Source organism: Euphorbia lathyris, chromosome 10 (assembly GCF_963576675.1).
Source record: "Euphorbia lathyris chromosome 10, ddEupLath1.1, whole genome shotgun sequence".
Classification (NCBI taxonomy): domain Eukaryota; kingdom Viridiplantae; phylum Streptophyta; class Magnoliopsida; order Malpighiales; family Euphorbiaceae; genus Euphorbia; species Euphorbia lathyris.
The window spans coordinates 44,935,390-44,955,508 of NC_088919.1; the positions used below are offsets into that span (position 1 = coordinate 44,935,390).

The 20,119-nt window shown below is 34.6% G+C and overlaps 2 long non-coding RNA genes across 2 annotated transcripts; both read left to right on the top strand.

Annotated features, from left to right (window-relative positions):
- The first annotated feature begins 1,870 nt into the window (after positions 1 to 1,870).
- LOC136207952 (uncharacterized) lies at positions 1,871 to 3,711 on the top strand. Its single transcript, XR_010676974.1, has 2 exons — positions 1,871 to 2,352; positions 2,566 to 3,711. It is a non-coding gene; the product is annotated as an uncharacterized lncRNA (long non-coding RNA).
- Positions 3,712 to 15,148: 11,437 nt separating this feature from the next.
- LOC136208062 (uncharacterized) lies at positions 15,149 to 16,368 on the top strand. Its single transcript, XR_010677015.1, has 2 exons — positions 15,149 to 15,411; positions 15,801 to 16,368. It is a non-coding gene; the product is annotated as an uncharacterized lncRNA (long non-coding RNA).
- The last annotated feature ends 3,751 nt before the right edge of the window (positions 16,369 to 20,119 follow it).

The window sequence follows — 20,119 nt, forward strand, 5'->3', positions numbered from 1 at the left end:
CCTGAATTATCGAAAAATTATTTTCACGAATATCGGGTAATGCTTAAATTAGGCTAGAATAATTGGATGAGCAAACTCATGTTGTTCTAACCTAATGGGCAATATGATTGGGATTGATAAACGACACATATCAGTTACTAATGTGGTTAGTAACCCAACAACCTAGAAGTCACATGTTTGATGTGATTGATTACATGATGTCGCTACCGGATTTTCCGAGCACGAACGCCGGAAGCTTAATCGGTTAATAGTTTTTCCTAATTAAAACTATTTTTTAGAGTCGCCACCAATCAGAATTAAGGCGTGATTGGACACCGGTAATGGTTGAATTTTAACGGAAAAGAAGGTCTGCGAAATAGAGATTTTTGGTTCGTTTGTCGGTTACGTGTAGGGAAGAAAAACTCGATTAATCACCCTACCCCGCCCAAATATAGGTGCTAAAAGATGTGATTTATGTGTTAACTGTTTGTTATGTTTTGGATTGTCGATGTAAGCCGAGTATTCTCGTGTCTCAAAATTTTAGGTTTAGGGTCTGAATTTTATTTAACTTCAAATTACGTATATGACATACACGTAATTGTATTTATCGAAAAATCCTAATTTTATTTTACGCATATCACATATACGATAAATAGAATAAGGATCTTAATAAAGAGGACTTTGAGTTTATGAATTCCAATGACATTTTCATGTCGATTCGGATTAGTTTGATTAATTTTATTGATTCAATATGACATCTCGAATTGATTTATTTTGATTTAGAATTACGTGTATAACATACACGTAATTCTATTTATTGAGTTAAAGTTAGTTTTACGTACATCACATGCACGTTGAAAGATATGAATTTTAATAGAACACGTTTTAAATATTTTTATTAGGTCCGAATGATATTTTCACGTCGATTTGGACCGAGTTTGATTTATTATATTCGAGATAGACATGCTGACAATTTGGAGTCTGACAATTTGGAGGCTATCAACAGGATTTCGGATAGACAGGCTATTTATCTTAAGAGTCAGAATCTCATTAAAGCCATCTTGAGGCTTCGTCCTGCCTTTGATTCTCTTACCTTCTCCCATATTTATAGGGAGAAAAACCGCATGGCGGATCGCTTGGCAGCTGCTGGGCATGGGGGGATGTTAGGTGTTTCTACCCTTTCCGTTCCTCCTTCTTTTCTGTTACCTTCTCTTCTTGAGGATAGGATTGGGGTCAGTCTTCCTAGACTGATCCCGGATTAGGTTTTTGTTTGTTTTTTTTTTCTTCCTTTCTTACCAAAAAAAAAGAGGCAGTTGCGTTCACATGGACCCTGATGACCACGTAAATTTGGTCATTCACCGTTAGATCCAGGCGGATTAAAATCCTAAGATGGAGATTCAAAACATCATAAGGCTTATATTTTATACGCCTAGATCTAACGGTGAATGATCAAATTTACATGATCATTAGGGTCCATGTGAACGCAACTGTTAAATGAGGTATGCGTGCATAAATTTACAAAATAAAATTAATGCTAAACCTTAACCAAATATATTACAAATGGATTAAAGTAAGATCAATGAAATGATAAAGGTGTTAAATTAGAAAAAGTAAATAAAATAAGGGACCTAATTAAAACGAATTGAAATGATTTGGGGTCAAATTAAACTTCAAATGGATTAAAGGAATGTAATTGTGATATGGAAGGGCTTAATTGAACTTTATCTAAATAATTAAGGGTCTGATTAAAACTTGTAGGGATTTAATTGAAGGGATTTAAAGAAACGGGGTTAAAAGTGAGACATTAAGAATATGCATGGGTTAATTTATGATGATTAAAGAGTTAGAGGGACCGAAATGGGAGAAAGGGGGTATAAATTTGGATTTTTAGGGCTTTTACCTCATTTGTGCCGCAACCAGAGCTCCCATGGCTTCCGGTGATTCTTTGCCCCCGGCCACCTCTCTTATTCTTATTTATTTCTCTTGTGCTCCCTCTCGATATTTGAAGACAAATCTCGTTGCAGCCGTCGCCATCTTCTCGACCTCTGCCGCCTCCAACTGTCCGTCATTCTGGTCCGCTCCTCTTCGCGGTGTCATCGTTAGTTACACGATAAGGATCCCGCTTCTCATCTCCTCTATGACTTTTATTTCTTGCTATTTTATTTTTCATTTTTCGTTTTATTGCTTACCTTTTCTCTGATCTATACTCTTTCGTTTAGATCTGCTCGGAATGAACGACCATGGAGTTGGTGTGACAGCGGTTCGTTCCTCCTCCATCTGAATCACGAGTAACTCGGATCGGGTGAAGACGATCTGCGGTGACAGTCTAGAGGCGGCAGATGGTTGTCCATTCTGGCGTAGACTCCCTCAGAGGTAAGATTGCATTGATTCAGTATAGTTACATTTCATTCTAGAACAGAAATGAGATTTCCGTAATCTCACTAAAAAACTCAGATCTTGCATTTTTCTTGTGTGAAATGTAGCCATTGACAGGGACCAAGCTTCCCTTAGCTTTTGTATTTGCTGGAACAATAAAAGGTTCCTTTTTGTTTGATTATATTTGCTGGTATTGATTTATTTTGACAGGGATTGGAGTTTGATGAGGTTCAAATGGGTGCAAGAGAGAAAAGAAAGATTTTGCCCTGTTTTTGGTAGAACTCATCTTGAAAACCAGATCCTGGGTTAAAGACAACTTAGAAGAAAGAAAAGAGGAAAATTTAAGAATGAGAAACAGAAATTCTACTCAAAACCAGAACCTGGCTTGAAGATGGATTGAAGATAGATTAAGAAGAAGAAAATGGTGATGATGGATGTTCAGGAATAGATAAAAAGACTCGGCTCTCCCCTCAGAATCAGAACAGAACCTGGCTTGAACAAATCAAGAAGAAGAATAAAATGGTGGGAGATGGGAATTTAGGAATAGAGAAAAAGAAAGTCACTACTCTGTCTTCTCCTCAAAACCAGGACCTGACCTTGAGAGGAAGACAGAACTCCTCCAAACCAGAACCTGGCTTGAAAGAGGGAGCAATAAAAGAAGAAGAACAAAAGATGAAGCAGAAAAATTGAAGAAGGAGAACAAAACAAAGATTTAGAAGAAGAAAAATGAGGAAAAACAGAACTTCTCCTCAGAGCTAGAACCTGGCTTCCAGAATTAAGAAGAAGAAGAAACAAAAATTAAGAAGCAATGGGTGAAGAAGAAAGATACCCAAACCTGCTTTGTCTTCTCCTCATAATCAAAACCTGGCATGAAGAGCAAGACAGAAATCCTTCAAACCAGAACCTGGCTTGAAGATGGTGAAGATAACAGAGTAGTAACAAGATGGTGAAGATGAAGATGAAAACAAAGATTACAAAGAAGAAAATGAGGAAATATGAAGAAGAAAACAGACCAAAATTAAAAATGGAGAAACTCAAACCTTGATGAAGCGGAAGAAGGACACGAAATGAGGAATTGAGGATGGAGGACCCTGCTGCCCTCTTTTCTATCTGTTTTGCCTCTCTATTTATAGAGAAACAACAGAACTTGTTGGCTAAGTAGTATATTGTATTTGTATTACTACATCTTTAGTATGTATTTGAGCTTGTTGTATTTCTGTATCATGTATTTGAGTTTGCTGTATTTTGATTTCATGGGCTTGTTGGAATGAATTTTGTAGACTAGGCCTTATACTTTTGGGCCATTAATTGTAATTCTGGAATTGCTAATAAACCTCTACTTTTATCTTGTTTTTATTTTATCTACTTTCTCATTTTATTTTAATTCTAAGAATAGGTTAATTCAATGTTTAGAATGCTAAATAATAATAAGTATGTTGGTTTTATTATCATTAAATTAATCACTTAACTAAGGATTTACGACCTAACAATCGTTAGTATATTATAACTAGACAATGTAGTCAAATAAAATAAAATCCATATTTAACTAAAGAAATAACATTCCTTTAATTAATAATGAACACCATAAATTAATTGATTAAACCTTTATTACATAAACATTTAATCAATTATAAAGATTATAAATATAATTTCACTTTCTTTTGCATAATTACCGATTTTTCAACAAATATCAATGTATTAAGCAAAATATCTACAATGTAAGCATTTACAAATAAATCGATTAGAATTGTAAAAATTAAAAGAAATAAAAATTTACTCCGGACAAAATGGGTATCTACACATAAATCTACCTAATGAATGAAACTAGCTTGTTGAGCAAACTCAAGGTGAAATTTCAGGAGTTAGGATTCTAGCTCACTAAGGGATTTGTGAATATCCTTCGAATTAATATAGAGGGTTATTAATTTGGTAAAATAGTGGGAGCAATTTAAAAACATAAAAGACCGACGTACTTAAATTGTAAATGAATTAAGCAAATGAATAACATCCGTCACTCTATCTCACTCTCAAGTAAATACTCTGAATCATCATATCTAAAATGGATCTACGTAATATTTTAACCGATAACAAATTGAATAGTTCAAAATTCACCAACTATTTTGGCAAACTCAAAATTGTTTTGAGGATTTGAAATGATTGGGTATGTATTAAGATACACTGATACCCATCATCAAAATTGTTTTGAAGTTCGAAAAGATTGGGTATGTATTAAGATACGCTGATACCCAATGTCCTTGTTTATGATGCTTCTGTCAAGAAGATTGATGTTTACCGGAAGCACCAATCAGATGACGAACGTATAGGATGTATCATACTTGCAGCTATGGCACTAGAGCTACAAAAGCAACATAAGAACATGGATATGTATTCCATGGTTATGCACTTAGAGGAGGTGTTTTGAGAAACATACTCAAATGCGAAAGCTATGAGATAGCGATGATTATTTCGCTCCAAGATGCAAGAAGGTTCTTCTGTTGTGGCACTTTGTGTCAAGATGATTGAGTACATCACCAAAGCTTTCTAGTATTAGATTTGTGATGGATAATGAATTAAGTGTCGACTTAGTTCTATAATCCCTCCCAGAGATTTATTCATAAGTTCATCACGAACTGTCAGATGAATAAACTTAGAGACCTCTCTAGAAGAGCTCTTAAATATGCTCAAGTCAGTTGAGCCCAAATCTTAAGAAAGTGATGTCAGCACTTGTTATTGAGGGATCTCACGAGAAGAAAGGAAGTTTCCCAAATTCTAAAGATTCCAAAAAGGAACAAATGCATTAAACCCAAGTCAATAAAAGCAATAAGGGAATGCCACCAATATGGTAAAGAAGGAAATTGGAAGAGGAACTTTAAGAAGTACTTAGACTATCTCTAGAAGAAGGGTCATGATGGTGCTTTTACTTTTAGAACTAAAGGATAGATAATTCAACTTACTTGTAATAGTCACCTAGGCCATGTAAGCAAGAAACACATGTCTAAGCTACATTAAGATGGGCTTATAGACTCATTTGATTTTGAATCAATGAGCACATGTAAGTCTTGTTAAAAGGAAAGATGACAAAGACACCCTTTAGCAATAAAGGAGAACGTGTATCAGACACTCTAGGACTACTACATTCAGATGTATGTAATCATATGTCAACACAAGCAAGAGAAAAGTTCAATTACTTCATTAGCTTCATAAGATGATCATATCGGATATGTATACGTCTGCTTGATGAAGCATAAAGTCAGAAGCTTTTGAGAAAGTTCAAATGCTTCAAGAATAAAGTAAGAAAAACAAACAAGAAAGAATATTAGTGCTTCGATTAGATCGTCGTGGAGAATATCTTTCTAATGATTTTTCTAAATTATCTAAATTGAATATAGGATTCGCTCATAATGGACTCCTCCGTATACACCACGATGTATCTGAAAAGAGAAATTGTACTCTATTAGATATAGTACGATCCATGATGAGCACAACCTCTCTTCCAAAGATGTTCTAAGGCTACGCCCTAGAAATCGCCTTATTTACCTTCAACCGAGTATCCACAAAACCGCCAAGTTCTATTCCATCTGAATTGTTCATTGGAAAAAAACCCAGTTTCTTTTATGAGAATTTAGGGGTGTTCAGCACATGTTAAATACATAGCATCAGATTAAGTTGGACCTTTAATCTGATAAATATTTCTTCATTGGAATTCCGAAAGAAACAGTAGGATATTACTTCTATCATTCGGATGATCAAAAGTAATAGTATCCAAACACTGTATTTCTAGAGAAAGAGTTTCTTCTAGAAACACAAGTAGAAAGCGTGATTGAACTTGAAGAAGTTCAAGAAGAAGGATTAGCTGACATAGCGGAAGCGATGGTGGAATCCGAATCTGTCTCACAAGATGAGACACTGGTGACATTACTAACTATAGGTCTGGTCGAGTTCATCAAATCCCAAAGAGATTTGGATTTCTAGTGGGAGACGACGAAGAGGTTCACGTGTTAGACGATGAACCTACGACTTATAAGAAGGCTCTTGTAAACCTATACATGTAAGCTAGTGGGAGCTCGTATGAGCTTTTACATGTAAACTAGTGGGAGCTTGGTCATTTACTTAGTATTATACATCGACGATATTCTACTAATGGGAACGACGTAGCTATACTGCAATCGGTAAAAATTTTGGTTATCGGATAAAATTCTCCATAATAGACTTAGGAGAAGCAGCTTACATCTTAAGGATTAGGATCTATGGAGATAGATTGAGAAGGCTGCTTGACCCCTCCTAGTCTAAACACATTGACAAAGTGCTCAAAGCGTTTTGCACTAGACCTAACATCACTTTTGCTTTAAGCATGACAAAGTCGATTATAGGTCAATCCGAGTGATGATCACTGGATTGTTGTCAAGCACATTCTTAAGTACTTAAAATGACTGAAGATATGTTCCGGGTATATGGAGATGAAATTTTAAAGTTGGAGACTTTCAGATATAAGTCATCACACAGATAAAGATGATCTTACGGAATACAAGTTTATTCTGAAAGAGGTACGATTAGCTGGAATAGTTCTGAGCAGGAAATCGTGACCGAGCCAGTAAGTTAAATCAGAGTATATATATGTAGCAGCTTCGGAAGCAGCTAAAAGGAAGTTTGGAATGCAAGTTCATTAATGAACTAGGCGTGGTACCTGACATTGTTAATGAGATTAACAATAGGGCTGTTGCTCTTGCTAAGGGCCCGCAGTCTCATAATACGTCAAAACACTACCTCAGTGGTTACTATCTCTTCCGAGAGATAACAACAAGAGTAGACGTGAGAATTAAAAGAGTGCCCACCAAGGCACAATCTTATAGATCCATTTAAAAGAATGCCTTACCCCAAAAGGTTCATGATCGTCATACGAACGCTTATGGGAATGTTTTCACAAATAATTGGCTTTAGTCCAAGTGGGAGAATGTTGGAGTTTAGTGTCCTAAAGACAATTGTTTTAGGATATAAATATTAATGAATAAATTGTTTATTTAGTCATTTGTTTAATCAGATATATAGCATTAAAATGTAACTATATATAAAGGCACAAATCTTTCATAAAGAAAGTAATCCTAAGTTTATTTAAGTAGTTATAAAGTGTTCATACAAGCATGAAGTGAGACTATACTTTATAATAGACCAATAGACTTAAAATTAACCCAAGTCAAGTAATATGTTATAGGGGTTGGCATATTACTGTTGAGACTTGCATGTAACAGTGTTTTCTGTCGAGACAGAAAGCTGATCTCACAAGCTTTAGATATTTAGATATCTAGACAGTTACATGGATCCGGTGAAGGAGTTCATTAGGATTGGGACCCGACTTGAGATAACAGCATGGATTAATTTATCTAAAAGTGTCAACTGTTCATCTCATTGGTATTAGTAAGTATAACTAATCCTCAGACTCAAACATTCGTTAATTAGTGATTCTGGATTATGGAGTCTGATACTTTGATTCTGTGCGAGCACGATCCAACAGGTGAGAGCCTGGGGTGTGTGAGAGCAGGGTTGGGTATCACACAAAGTAATTACAGAATAGTTAATGTCAGATTGAGCATTCGTCACTCCCGATAAGTGAGAGATATATCCAAATGGCCGCTTGTGGTGAATTGACTGAAATCCTTGCAAGGTGATAGAGTTAAGAGTAGAAATGAACATTTCACTTAACTTATTTTCAGAGTGAATTCAACCTGTACAAGTAAAACCGGACTCTTCGTTATATATAACCTTGACACGTTCCATGGTTATAAGGAATTGACCGACAGGATATAGTTGATGAAGGATCGTATTATACTGTACCTAATGCAGAAAGGTTAACGTCAGTTATCAACCTGACTTCTTAATTGCTCTGGGGGAATATCATAGGTTCTGCTAGTAACAGCTCGCGACGGTATTCCGTTATATATATGTTGGAATTAATCATAATGAATTAATTTCAAAGGATATATACGGCTAGTGGCAATAAAGGACCTAATGGGTCGCATATGGGACTTGGAATCGGAGGACGAAAGTGTAAATTAGTGAGACACAATATATGGGCCGAAATTCATTAATTAAACAGGGATATTAATTTGATTTAATAATTATAATTAGATTATGATTATAAATTAAATTAAAGTATTATCTGATAATATTAATTAGAAGTTTTTACGTGATTGAAACTCTAATTAATTATCCTTAACAATAATTAAATTATTAATTTGATTAATAATATTATCTAGATATAATTAGTTATTATTTAGATAATAATAAAGTGTTTATTTAATTATCTAATTAGTAATCATATTCCGAATAAGATTCTAATTAATTAATTACCCAACACAACTAGGATTAGGGTTTTGAGAAGTCTATAAATAGACTCCATATCCTATATATTTCGCCTAACACAATGAAAAAGGAGGATGAACCGTTCCGTCTTCGTCTCGGCTAATCTACATTATTTCTTACTCTCTCTTTGATCTCGTATCGATTTCTGTTAGAGGCAATCATTGCGATTGCTATTATTAAGGTTGATTACTGATTAGTTATCTTTTCTGTGTTGTTTCTTTTGTTGTTCGTAATACACAGATTAAGAGTTGTGGGCACTTCGTTTGCAACCGTAGATAGTTCTTCACCGAAGGTATTACTTTCTATCCCTCTTTATATGAAATAACAATTAACAGATCTTGGAAAGGGAAATAGATAAAATAGATAAAATTTTATTATTCCGCTGCGCCTAGACTTGTCTATTTTCCTTCAAATAACAATTAGACCAAAATTTCACAAAAACTATCAAACTCAAACCTTACTTTCATTTTTTTTAAATCATCTCTACCTCATACATCTTCTCCTAAAACATTAAAACAATTGAAAATATGAGATACAAATCTTAGTAAGTAACTCTCAACTATAGAAACTAATTTTTACTTAAAATAGTTATACGTATATATTTGTAAAATCATTTAATCAAAAGAATACCTTAAAGTTTATAATTTAAAAATAACATTTTTATTCAATTATCAAACTAACCATATTTATATCCAATATCTTCAAATCAAACATAATCAAAACATAATGATCATTATACAAATGCTTTACTAAAACCAAAGTTCGAACCAAATTTCAATATTGTATCCATCATCGAGTATCCCTTTATATATCAATCCATAACATATAAACATATTCGTGACATATCTTTAATATTGTCTAATCCCGTATAGTCTTACCCAACACTTCGCTTCCATACCGATTAGGTCTTTAGACTATGTACGCATGCCATATTTCTCCCTAAATATGGTCTTTAAGTAACAAACCCACCTGTTTGGACTACTTTTGATGGATACTAATTTTTTTTTCATAGTACACATTTAAAGTAGGACTACGTATATATATACAAAACTTCCTTTCTTATAAACTAATCTCATCAAATTTCCCACATCAATTTTGGTATTTCCTTTTGTCAAAATATCAAAAATTTCATAACTAAAAATCAATTAACCCAAGAATTCAAGATAAGTTTATCAAAATCAAAACTTAGATTATAAACCCAAAATACTCGTAAATATACTTGTTTTCTAACAAAAATATCAATTTACATCCTCCTAATCTTAGGATCATAAAATTTTCCTAAACTTATAGTTTATATTTTAAAAAGGCAAAAGGTATCCTGAGGCCCCTGATCTATTATTGTTTGGTGCATTAAGCCCCCGATCTTTCATTTAGACACATTGAGCCTCTAATCTTTCATTGTTTGGTGCATTAAGCCCTCGATCTTTCATTTAGACACATTGAGCCCTTGATCTTTCATATATGAGTGTATTAGGTCCTTTTGTAAATAAATTCATATATGGGTGTATTAATGGTCTGTTTGGTTCAACTGTTAGCTAATAGATGTTGTTGTTGTTAGCTGTTTGCGGTTGTAGTAAGCTGTTTGTTATTAGTTGTTAATTATTAGCGTTTCACTCCAAACCGCAGAATATATAGCGTTTGGTTAGGTTTATAAAACCGCAGTGTTTAGTATTTTCTCTAGACACTGCAACATATTGGAGCTTTTCACGAAAATCTCTTTTTAGAGCTTTTCATGGACAGTTGTTTGTAGTTACGTTATTATTGACAAAATTATCCTTCTTATTTCCATAAAATGTGTTCCTTTTTAACATTATTTTTATTTTTAGAACAAAATTATCGAAAAACAAAGTTTTGTTCCGTTCAATATTTTTTTTTAATTTTTTATTCTTTATATAATTTATTTTTATTAATTTGTATAATATATTTTTTATTTATTAATTTATTTGTAGATTAATTTAAAACATGTCCATATTAGAAACACCCATATATGAACCAACAACATCAACAGTTGAACCAAACAGGCCTTTACTACACCCATATATGAATTGATTTATGGAAGGGCCTAATACACTCATATATGAAAGATCAAGGGCTCAATGTGTCTAAATGAAAGATCAAGGGCTCAATGTGTCTAAATGAAAGATCGAGGGCTTAATGCACCAAACAATGAAAGATCAGGGGCCTCAAGATGCTTTTTTCCTTTTAAAAACATGAAATTAACCCATGAACTTTTATTAATACCCAAATAATTTATCAAACTTCTAAAACCACTTAATGCCCAAATTCTAGAAAACATTTGATCATATATTTTTAGGGTAAATTACATACGTGGTGTACAACCTTTACCTGTTATCACACTTTGGTGTACAACCTTTAATTTTCACACTAAAGTGTACAAACTTCAGGTGACTTTGTTTAATGGAATGTCTCTGTTTGGAAAGTGAATTCATTCATGTGTTTTGTTTGTTAGGTAAAAGTTGTAAAAGTTGTAAAGGATGTCATGTACTTTGTTATTGAATTGTGAATTTATTATTCTAGGAAAGCATTTATTTTGTTAACTGTATGTGAGTATTTATTTATTTTAATGCAGATCCTGAAGATGTATATTTCTATATCATTTTATATTACAATGGCCATATGAATAGGCATGGATATGGTGGGGAAGATGTATATATATCGCCTGATGCACATTGGGATACATTGTCTCTTCTTGGGATAGTAGCTAAAGTGGTTAGTTAAGACTGTATTGGCCATTTCCAATATTACTGGATGCAATTTGATGAAGAAATTACTATGAGTTTGAAACATTTAGGATCAGATGATGACGTATATCGTATGGCACTGGCTGGTGTACAATGTGGTGAGATACACATCTTTGTGAAGCCATTGACTAGAGAGGACATAGTCATTGAAGAAGCTTATGTGCCAAGGGGGGTTGTGCTGGAAGAGATAGACGAAGGAAAAGAATGTATTGATGTTAGGAAGAAGGGTAAAGGAAAAAAGAAAGTGGCAATGGGCTTATTATGTATTGGTTATAAGGGAGAAGCTAGTGCAAGTGATAATGTGGGAGGTGGTGAAGTTGTTGGGATTGAGGGCATAGTAGAAGATGATCATGTTGTGATTGAGAAAAAGAGTGGAGCTGAAGATGGTGGTATTGATACAAGAGAAGATGAAGCTGTGGGGATTGAAAAAATGGGAGGGGCTGATGTTGTAGGGAATGAGACTATGGGAGGGACTGAAGATGTAGGGAATGAGACTATGGGAGGGGTTGAAGATGTAGGGAATGAGAATATAGGATGGGCTGAAGATGTATGGAATGAGAATATGGGAGGTGCTGAAGATGTGGGGGTTGAGAATATGGGAGAAGGTGAAGCTATTGGGCTTGAGAATATGGGAGGAGGTGATCATGGTTGGTTTGAGAATATGGTGGAAGAGGATCAAGTAGGGTTGGATAACATAAGGGCAGATGATGAAGTTGATGTTGGTGTTCATCCTACTATTGGGTTTGAGTACATGGGGGCAGATGATCGTGCTAATGCTGGGTATAGTGGGGATGGTGAAGCAGAAGATGGTATTGAAGAGAATGTTGGTAATAGGGAAGATGCATCAGCACAAGAAACAAGTACTTCACAAGCACCAATCCCCGATGCAGAGCTAGAGTTTGTTGATCCAGACTACGTACTTGAAGATGATGATGCAGATTTGTTTGAGGGTGTTGAGAATGCTCCGAATGGAAGACCAAAGACTAGAACTAAGGTTAGGAGCAGTGGTGTTGATCCAAGCACTAATTTCAAAGTACACGATAATTCATCAGAATATGCAGATTCTGATGCATTGTATTCTGAGCAAGATTCTGAAAATGAAGGCAGAAGGCCTAGGTACCCACAATTCAATTCAGAGAGGGATATAGTAGACCCCACTTTTCAGATTGGGATGCTTTTTAATAATGGTGAAGAGTTCAAAGAAGCTTGCAGGCAGCATGGAATTAAAAATAGGTTTCAGCTTTGGTTTCCCTTAAATACCCCAATCAAGATTGAGGCTGTGTGCAAAGGAATGGTGGGTGGGAAAGAGAAGTGTCCATGGAGAGCATATGCTTCTAGAGTAGACAGAAAGGACAAAACCAACCAGACAATGCAGTTGAAGAGTGGGTCTTTCAAACACCAATACAACAAGGTGCATAAAAACTTTCATATGACTTACAAGTGGAGGTAAGAAGTACTTAGAGAGTTTTAGAAGTGATGCTGATTAGAAAGTTGAGGCTATGATGGATGATATATCAAGAGTGATGTCACTCACAGTTGGTAGGATGACAGCTTATAGAGCAAAGTGTTATGCCTTGAAGATCATACATGGTGATCAAAGGAGCCAGTACGACCACATTTCCAGGTATTGTGTACTAACTATTTGTAATTGCTCAAGTGTTATGCAAAGTGTTATTGCTCACTTAATATTATAACTTGAATTGTGCACTAACTATTGTAATTGTTATTATTTACTACTAAACAGATATAGAGCTGAGATATTACGATCAAATCCCGGCAGTATAGTTATGGGCAGATGGAAGGACACCAAGTTTGTGGGAATGTATGTATGTTTGAGTGCACTCAAGTCAGCATTCAAAACAGGATGCAGAAAACTCATATCACTTGATGGCTACTAGTTGAAGGGGCTGTATGGAGGCCAATTGTTGTCTGCTGTGGGCATAGATCCCAATGACTGTATATTCCCCATAGCACATGCAATGGTGGAGACAGAGAGTAAGGAAACATGGACATGGTTTCTGGAATTACTAGCTGATGATTTGAAAATCAATAACAGTAGCCAGTGGACATTCATGTCTAACAGACAAAAGGTAACTAACTCATAACATTGGTGTGTGGTTAACAAGATTGATGATGGTCCATGTCGCAACCGGATTTTCCGGGCGCGGGCGCCGGAGGCTAAAAATTCGGTTAATAGTTTTTCTGTTTTCAAACTATATTTTAGAGTCGCCACTAATCAGAATTACGGCGTGATTGGACACCGGAAATGGTTGAATTTTTAATGGATAAGGGGGTCTGCGAAATCGAGATTTTTGGTTCGTTTGTCGGTTACGTGTAGGGAAGAAAACTTGATTAATCACCCTACCCCGCCCAAATATTGGTACTAAAAGACGTGATTTTTGTGTGCTAAACTTATTTGATTTATCTTGGTCTATTTGTACTTATATAATGTATTAGAGACGTATAATTTTGTTACATAACTAATGTCGTGGGTATTTAGCATTTTATTTAATGTAGGATCATTAGTTGTATGCTTTTAATTTCAATAATTCGAGTAAGGTGCAATTCACGTCTCTATGACATAGAACTGTGAATTAACTCGTTTATTTTTATATAATTTGGTAACGATTAATTCACATTCCTATAACATAGAATTGGAATTATCTCATTCGGTTTCTGTTTATTTAGTAACGTTTAATTCATATTTCTATGACATAGAGCTATGAATTAATTCGTTCGTTTTTTGTTAATCCGACGACGTTTTAATTCGTATTTTTACTATATAGAACTACGAGCTATCTCGTCCTCTTTTTTTTATCTTGTAACGGTCAATTCCTATTTCTATAACATAGAGCTAGGAATAAACTCGTTCGATTGCATTTTTCATTAATTTAGTAACGGTTAATTCATATTTCTATGACATAGAGCTATAAATTAATTCGTTCGTTTTTTTTGTTAATTTAGTAACGGTCGATTCATATTTCTATAACATAGAGTTATGAATTAATTCGTTCGGCTTTTGTTTATTTATTAACGGTTAATTCATATCTCTATGACATAGAGCTATGAATTAATTCGTTTGTTTGATTTATTCTTAAATTTTTTATACCCTTATAACACGAACGTATAAATTGAACCGTTCTGCGGTAATTAAGCTTTATTTTTTTGATCGTTTTTATACCCCTATGACGTAGGAAGTATAAGTCGATTCGTCTTAACTTCATTATTGTACACATTTGGTTCATATCCTTATGACATAGGACTATGAATCAAGTCGTTTAATTTTTCATAAAAGAAAAAATGTAGATTAAATTTAACCAAATGAAAACAAATGATTTTTACTAATGATATAACACATCTATGTTATATGAAAATAAATTGGTTAAACTACGTAAGAATTAAAAGAGATTTGAGGGCGAAATTAGAATTTTAGACAATTAAAAAAACTGGTGTGCAATGGGAGGACCTAATCGAGCTTAATTCAAACAACCAGGGACCTGATTAAAATATGGGGGATCTAATTGATGGGATTTAAAGAAATGGGGTTAAAAGTGAGACATTAAAAACATACAGGGGTTAATTTATAATGACTAAGGAGCTAGAGGGACCGAAATGAGATAAATATGGTATAAATTAGGATTTTTAGGGTTTTTACCACATTTGTGCAGCAGCCATCGTTGATCTTCTTCCTCTTCTCTTCCAAAACCGAAACCAGAGCTCCTTCCGGTGATTCTTTGCCCCGACCACCTCTCTTCTTCTCGTTTCTTTCTCTCTTTTCTTCGATATTCGAAGATAGATCCCGTGGCAGTCGCTGGCACCTTCTCGACCTCCGCCTGCTCCTGTTCGTCCGATCTGTGCCTCGTCGCGGTGCCGTCTCCAGTTACACGGCGAGGATCCTGCTTCACGTCTTCTGTCTGTCGTTTGAATCGTGACAGAGGTGAGCTTCTTCCTCTCGTTTCTGTTTGGCTCGCCCGATCTTGGTTCATTTTATTGGGTTATTATCACTTGTTTCTTCCTAATTTATTTTCTGATTTTACTGTTTTCTCTGTTAACATTTATTATTTTTTTTATGCTCTGTTTTCTAAACTTAGCATAGAATGGACAAATGGATGATTTTGGTTCCAAAATTGACAGGTTCTTGGAGTTTTGTTGTGTGAAAGGCCCCTGTTGATAGGGATCAAGCTTGTTTTTGCTTCTGTATTTGCGTAGAAGCTTCTTTTTTGTTTGATTGTTTTTGCTGGTGTTGATTTATTTTTTTTTTGTGTTAATTGATTTTGGGAACTTGTTTGGTTAGACAAATGCTTAAAAAATTAATTTCTGATACAGAGTTTAGAAATCCCTTGGTGATTTGTATGAATATAACATATTCCTACATTCACATAGAGATTTCTCTGTTCTGTTCGGTTGAAGAATTCCGGGTAGTGCCTATGACATAGACCCTTGCCAGGAAACTCAATCTCCAAAACGTAAAAATGGAAAGACTGAAGGAGAAGAAAAGAAAAGTGGAGCAAAAGAAATGGAGCCAGAGGAAGAAGAAGCTTTTTTTTCTGAGAAAGAGAAAAAAAGTCACAAAGACATGGCCAAGAGAAAAATGGAGCTGGAAGAAGCAGTCGGCCTCCGAAAAGGAAAAGTCCTTTGTGCTGTGTTGCTGCTCCCAATTTATAGAGCTTCAAAACTGACTTAGTGGCCAAGCAGTGTATATTATTGTATTTAAGTCATATTTGTAATGTATTCTTTTTTTTGTTGTATTTCTGTATTTTAGCTTAGGAATGGTTTTTCTAGATTGGGCTTTTATGGAATGGGTTGATTATATTGGGCTTCTTGGATTGGATCCTTTGGGCCATAAATTGTAACAAATAAGAATTATTAATAAAATTGCATTTGTATTTTTTCACTTTTATTCCAAGAACAAGTTAGTTAATTAAACGTCTTATAATGCTACTCTCAATTAGCACGAGTCTTATATTTTTTTTTTATTACTTATCTAGCTGTTTATAGCACTAATGACTACACTCTAAAATTGAATTTCATTCCTATATAAACATTTAACCAATTATAAGGGCTATAAATATAGTTTCGCCTTCCTTTCGTATAATTAACATCGACTTATAACAAATATAGTACATTGTGTGATATGTACACTACATATAAAAATCTATAAAATAAATTGATTAAAAGGGAAAAATTATAAAAATATGAGAATTTACCCCGGACAAAATGGGTATCTACAGTCCATATTTAACATACTTGGTGCTTTGACAGGGGCTGATTAGAGCAGTTGAGATGCTATTCCCTGAAGCAGAGCATATGTTATGTGTACGTCATATGTACACCAATTTCAGGACGAAATTCAAGGGGAAAGAGTTAAAAGAACTTATGTGGAATGCTGCAAATGCACCATACTTAGCCAAACATGTGGAGTGGCTGGATAAAATAGAAGCAATTTCACCTGAAGCAAGAGGATGGTTAAGACAGAGGCTAAGTGAGCATTGGTCAAGGGCTTGCTTCTCATCAAGGTATTAGAATGCACATGTATTAATTGTTACTGATCTAATATTTGATTGTGTGTAACTGTGTAATTGTGCATTGGCAGGGCGCAATGTGATATGCTATTGAACAATTTATGTGAATGTTTCAATAAGTATATACTTGATACAAGAGACAAGGGCATCATTACAATGTTTGAGATGATTAAAGTAAAGCTTATGAAAAGAATTAAGAGCAAAGCTGAGTTGATGAGGAGTAACAGAAGATTTTATCTGAAGATATTGAAAAAACTGGAAGCAAACAAAGATTGGGCTAGACATTTTATGGCAACCTTCTCTGGTGGTCCTAGAGTATAGATTAATGGCTTCGGTGAGCAGTATGTTGTGAACTTGGATGATCGTGAATGCAGTTGCAGAAGATGGCAGTTAATATGTATACCTTGTTGCCATGGATGTGCTGCCATAATTGCACAGAATGATGATGCAGAGAACTTTATAGCAGATTGCTATTCAGTTGAGACATATTTGAAGGTATATTTACAATTTTTTGTAGGGGTGGGCAAAAAAAACCGAACGAACCGGTAACCGAACCGAAAACCGATAAACCGAACCGAAAAATACGGTTAACCGAACTGACGGTTTTGCTTTAGAGTTAAAAAATATTCTGGTTTCGATTTCGATTTCGGTTTCGGTTTTAAGTGTACAAAAATCGCGGTTAACGGTTAACCGAACCGTTTAATATATACCTATATAAAAAATATATATATTTATTTAGTTTGTAAATATATACATGAAATACAAATCATACACTTCCTAAATACTAATATTAAATACTTAACTAATAACGTATTATACTGTCCATTATAATTTTTATATATTTTCTTTTTGTCCAATACCAAATTAACCTAAGAATCTAAAAAACCCTCGTTCTTTCTCCGTAAGAAAGAGGAACGAAACGAACGAGCAGCACCGCCGCCGAACGAACCATCTGGTTTCGTATCTTGTCCGATCTGGTTTTGCAAGGAAAGTCCGATCTTGCTTCCGATCTTGCTTCCAATCTCGCATCGGCGGACCTTGCTTCATCCTTTACGAACCCCCAGTCTTCTCTCAATCTCAAACCACCGATCTTGCTTCCGATCTCGAACGAACCGACAGTCTTCTCTCGTTGATGCGCATAGCCAAGGTAAGACGTTTATGGCTTTTCTTCTCTAAGCATAGCATAAGTTTCTTCTGGAGTAATTATTTTGATTATCAACTGTGCATAAGTTTATTTCCATTGCTTTTAATTCCATAACATAAGCATAACATAAGTTTATTTCCATTGCTTTTAATTCCTCAAGAAATATGACTGTTACTTTTTGTTTTATTAAGCTTGTTCTATTTTCATAGCATAAGCACAACATAAGTTTGTTTTATTTCCATAGCATAAGGAGAGCATGGGTTTCCTTAGTTACAAGTTGTTGGCAAGGTTGAAAGATTAAGTCACTTGTAGGTTGTAAAACATGGCTACGGAGACTGTCTTTCTCTGAATTGACTATCACCCTGTACTCTACTCTTGTATATAGAATTGCTTAAAACCTGCATTTCACACATTAATTAGTTTAACTCATCAGTGGCTTCTGTATCATTGGAAAGCCATTGTTTCTAAAACATAATTGGGAACTTTAATAACTTATCTAACGTTTAACCTGTTGGTTTTGTATTGATAATTTGATTTAAATGGTTCTATAATTAAGCTCTCTGTGCAGGCTCATGGCGAAATTTGGAACTTTGTTTACTACACTTTATCTTAAGATGGTCTCGCTCCCTCCACATTGGATCTCTTAGCGGTTAGCCTAGCAGCCAGAGGCTTCCTTTCCCCTGATCTACGGAAAAGCATGTATTTTTTCCTTTCATAAAAAATAGTAATTGGTAAGTTCCATCAGTTGAATTTGTTTCTGTAACCAATGTTCAATGATTCTGATTCAATCGCTTGGATATTAGATTCATGTTTGTTCAAAATGCAATGTTCTTTGATAAAACTCTGATTTACGTGTTCTGCTATTGAAATTAGGATGTTCTCTTAATTCAATTTCATTAATAGTTCATGTAATATTGACAGTTTTTTTAATATCTCTTGTTAAATGCCTATTTAGATCAAATCATACTCATATAATTGTGCAGCTGTTTGGCTTTGTTTTTATGGCCTTGTTTGTTATATGTGTTTATGCATGAATAACCATTACTTATTTACAATGTTTCTTTGTATTTGCAGTTCAACAGAGCTGACAAAGAAAATGAAGAAGGCCAAACAGATGCTATGGATTGCAAGGACCACCAGTGGTCTTTCAAAAACATTATGAAAGATGTATTATTATTCATATGTTGAAAGTTTTTTTTTTGTAGTTACGATTATAATTCATCAAAATTATTATGAAAAATGTTGAAATTTCTGTTAGTTATGGTATTTATTTAATTAAGTTATGTTCATGTTATATTAATTCATTTTGTTTAGATATTTAAAATTATGTGTATTTTAATTTTATTTAAAAATTTAGGTTTGGGTAAAAATTATGGTTAACCGGTGATTTTTGGTTAACCTTTGAGAATTGGTTAAAAACCGTTAACCGAAAAACCTAACCGAGATTAGCGGTTCACCGTTCATACGGTTAACCGATATGTTTGGACCGGTTTCGGTTTCATTGGTTAAAAAACCGATAGTTTCAGTTCGGTTAATTTTATTGTCCCATGGACCGGTTAACCAAACCGTGCCCACCCCTAATTTTTTGTGTTATATGTGTGAATGCTTACAATAGCATTATATGACAGCGTGGTCTACTTTGTATTTATAGGTGCACATCTTTATAATTGAGCCAACTAATGGCATAGACATGTGGCCAGAAGAAGATTCAAGAGTACCAACTGAACCCTTATCCCTAGTTAGAACAAAGCGTGGAAGAAAACAGAAAGCAAGGAGGAAAGAAGTAGAAGAATTAGAGGATACAGCAAGGAAGGGCAAATTGAGTAGAAAGGGGAACATGTACATGACATGTAGGAAATGCGGGGGTAAGGGTCATAACAAGAGGACATGTACATCTCAAGGACAGTCATCAAGTGCCCCGCAGGTAAAGGTTATGGAAATGCTAGTGAATTATTAGTGAATTGTGATTGAATTGATAT